This window comes from Falco cherrug, chromosome 1 (assembly GCF_023634085.1).
Source record: "Falco cherrug isolate bFalChe1 chromosome 1, bFalChe1.pri, whole genome shotgun sequence".
Classification (NCBI taxonomy): domain Eukaryota; kingdom Metazoa; phylum Chordata; class Aves; order Falconiformes; family Falconidae; genus Falco; species Falco cherrug.
The window spans coordinates 106,965,427-106,969,291 of NC_073697.1; positions in this window are offsets into that span (position 1 = coordinate 106,965,427).

Consider the following 3,865-nt stretch of genomic DNA (forward strand, 5'->3'; position numbering starts at 1 on the left):
ATAGCCTGCAAGAGGCAGCCGGTGCCTTGGGGTCACGGGCAGCTGGGGAAACTGAGGCACACCTGGAAAATCAGACCCTCTTTCCCTCTTTCCTGTGGCCTGGGTGTTGTGGTGCTTCAAAGCTTTACTGAACTAGCTATTGATTTGCTGAAGCTGTTACCCAAGGTGTGCAGCCAAGGGTTTGGAAACTGACTCTGGATCTGGGAATTTATGAGAAGCCCATGGAAATTCCTGGGAAAGGCAGAAAAACCCTGGAAAGGCTCTGGAGTTCCCAGCAAGCTGAGGGGAGCCCTGGAGAGCAGCAGAAGTTCCCAGCAAGTCCTGAATACCTCCTAGATGGGCTCCAGTCCCACTGTCCTTGGAAAGTGCTAGGAAATTCCTGGAAAAGAAGGGGAAATTCAGAGCAGGGCCCTTGTGGAGACTCGCTGGTGCTCCCGAGTGTTTCAGGGATCTGCAGCCTGCTCCCCACCAAGGGCTGCTGGCTGGGGGGTCAGACCCAGCTCCAGCTCCTCTCCCCACACAGCCAGCCCTTGCCTGCGGGAATTATTTGGCATCACAGAAAGACCCACAGCGGGCAGGAGGGAACAGCTTCCCAGCGCAGAGGAGGAGCCCCAAAAATTTGGGACCTGATGGCCTTTCCTATTGCTGCTCCCTGGAACCGCTCAGGAAGCCCATCCTCAGCTCCGGCTGATCTGGAGAAGAGACCATCCCTCCTCGTTCCCCAGGGAGATATCTTCACTGAGCCAGGCAAAAACACAGTCAAGAGCCCCCAGAAATAATAGTGCAATTACCAAAGTAATTATCCTGGCTGCTGTGCAAATCCTGCCCAGTTAATGTCAACAGCAAGGCGGGGGGCGGTGCGCAGGTCCTGGCTTAATTAAACTTCCCTCGGCCAGTTGAAGGAGATGACTGTGGAGAGGCTCTTGTTATCGCTTGTATTCCTGGAAAATAAATCCCTGCCGCTGTTGCGAATATCCCTCCATCCCCTGTGGTGTGGGGCAGCTCCACGTGCAGGACCACGGTGGTGGAAGCAGTATCATGGGGCGAGAGCTCGAATGGAGAAGCAGCCGGGTCCTCCACAGCCTCTTGGGTTTTGCAAGTCCCTGTCCCTGTCTGAAATGTCCCATCACGGAGGGGACACAACTAGAGGCATCTCGAGGGGAGCACGACATGGATGTGCTGGGGTGGGACTGGGAAGGGGGGCCCTGGTAGCTCTGGCTGGTAGAGAGAAAACCCAAGGCAGAAGAAGATGATGGGGGGTGGGTGGAGGAGAGGTGGGGGGGGCTGGGGCCATGGCTGGGGCTGCCCTCAGCAGAAGAAAAATTTTCACCCTCCTTTGCTCCCTGCTCCCTGTTGCATGGAGGCTGGATGCTTTATGAACTGTTGATTTTTTCCAAGAGCGTAACGTGTTTTTTTTAAGGAATTTATCCAGCAGGATCGGGGGGACCAAGTGTCCCTCTGGGAGGCATGGGGGTGTCTGTCCCCAGCTCTGCCTCCTCCTCACAGGTGGTTTGTGCAGCCTCACATCGCCGCATTAAAATGCAAATTTGTCCCTGCCTGCTGGGAGCAGATAGTAAAACGCTAAACAGGAAAGAAGCAGCGGAGAATAAACAGAGGGCAGCGTGCGAGGGGGGCTGGAATAGAGGCTTCTTTTTAATTATTTTTCCTCTTTCTTTTTCCTTCAGCGAGATTTGGCTGTCTGGTGGGGGTTTAGTTAATGGGATCCGAAGCAGTAAGGGGGGGAAGGTGCTGGTTTTGAACTAGCTGGGTGCTGCGGCGCTGGTGGCTTGTGCCGGTGGGTGCCCCCCAGCCCCCAGCATGAGGGTGGGCTGCAGCCTAAATCGCACCAACTGCTCTCTTGGCTCTTTTTTTTTTTTTTTTTTTAATTCCTTGTCCCAGCTGATCATTGCAAAAAATAAAAAAATAAAAAATTGCAGTAGTAGGAGTGAAGAGGACCCACTGGAAGGGACCGGGCACTGTCGGACCCTACGAGAGCCTTCACGGTGTTCCCATTTCTCATGGGCTTGTCCCCAGCGTTTTGCCTGTTGCCTCCTGGTGTATTTGCTGCCAGGCTTCAGGGGGCATCAGGAGCCCAAATAAATTGTTGGTGAGCTGCTTCCCTGGTGCTCCTAACAGCCAGGGGGGCTGTCTGAGGGCTGGGATGCTCAGGGGTAGGTGTGTGCACACGTGCGTGTGTATTTCTAGGTGCCTGTGCGTGCATACGAACACCCTTGCACCTGAGCAAAGCCCTGGGTAGCAACCCATACAGGGACTGCACACATACACCCTTTACCTATATATATTTATTTTTATATATATGTATATAAAAATAAATATATATATGCACACATACAATATATCAGCATATATATACATATGTATAAATCATAAATATATACATATGTATGAAGTATAAATATATACATCTTTCTATGTCAATAAATAGCTAGCTATATAGAACTTTTTGCTCTCTTCATTCAAAAGTGAAGCCACCCCAAGCAGGTCTCTCTCCCTCCCCGCTGCCCCCCGCCCGGCACCGCACCGTCCCCACCAGCTGCGGGGAGGCAGCGATGCTGGCAGGGGCGAAGCACCTGGATGCAGCTGCCTGGGTGCCAAGACCTGCTGCATCACCAACCCCTGCCAACAGCCTGGGCTCCTCTGCTCTATGGGTGCTGCCTTCCCAAGGGCTCCGGGAGACCTGAACTGGATCCATCAGCTGAAATGGGAAGTGATGGGCGGGAAACAGCTGCTGATGCTCAGTGTCAGACCCTGGGCCCAGCTACAGCCACCGAGTGCCAGGAGAAGGTGGTAGGCAAGCAGCCAGCGCTGCTCAGGGGGGCTGGTGGAAGGCAGCCAGAAGAAGGGGGCCTAAACCTGGCAGGGGACACCCCACGCTGAGCCCTGACAAGCTACTTCGTCCCTGACCCCTGCAGGTCTGTGTCCCCACCATCACCTTCCACCTCCACAGCTCCCAGGACACGCTCATGGACCAGGAGTCAGGCGCTGCTGTATCTTACTACAATTATAAAATTTCATTAGACACTTTTCTTACCTTTACCCCCTCCTTTTCTTCCTTTTCTTTTTTTTTTTTTAACAAATATTCATATATGTTAATGTAACAAGGAGGTTTGGCAGTTCCAAGCAGGGAAGTCATCTGTATTAATTTTACTGCTCAGAGCCGCTATCAGCTCAGCGGCTCGTTCAGCCAGACCTGGGTCCTTTAGATAACGGGACACAGTAAAACCTAACTAACTGCATCATCCACCTGGCCTTTGAGCACATCTCAATTCCCCCGTATATATATGTATATGTATATATAAAATCAGCACAGAGCTATCAGGTAAGTTTTAAGGCCACTCAGGGGAGAAATTTTCATAGCCCAAAATTGATAAACTCTTTAAAGAGGCTTTCAAAACACCGCACACCACCATGGACTGCTGCTCGCCCACCAGGGAAACTGAGGCACAGGGGCCAGTGAGGCTGGGGCTGCAGCATTGCCTGCTCCCTGACCACCAGCCATTGACCAGGCTGCACAAGAGGGGAGGATTTTGGAGGGGGGAGCCCCAAATCCACAGCTTTGACCCCGAAGTGCTCAGAGTTTAGGTGGGGGTCAAAGCTGAGCCATGGCCCCAGGACCCTGCAAGCGTGTTGTCCCACACCCAGCGGTCCCCCACCTGCTGGGGCTGCCCCCCAGCCCACTGGGAGCACCCACCCCAGGCACGACGGCGGTAGATACGGCCCATCAAAGTGCTGCAATGCCTTTTGGTTTTGGCTTTTTGTTCCATTGTTTTTTTCTTTTCTGGTCTTTTATTTAAGAAAAAAAAAAAAAAAGGAAAAAAAAAAAAAAAAAAAAAAAAAGAAGAGA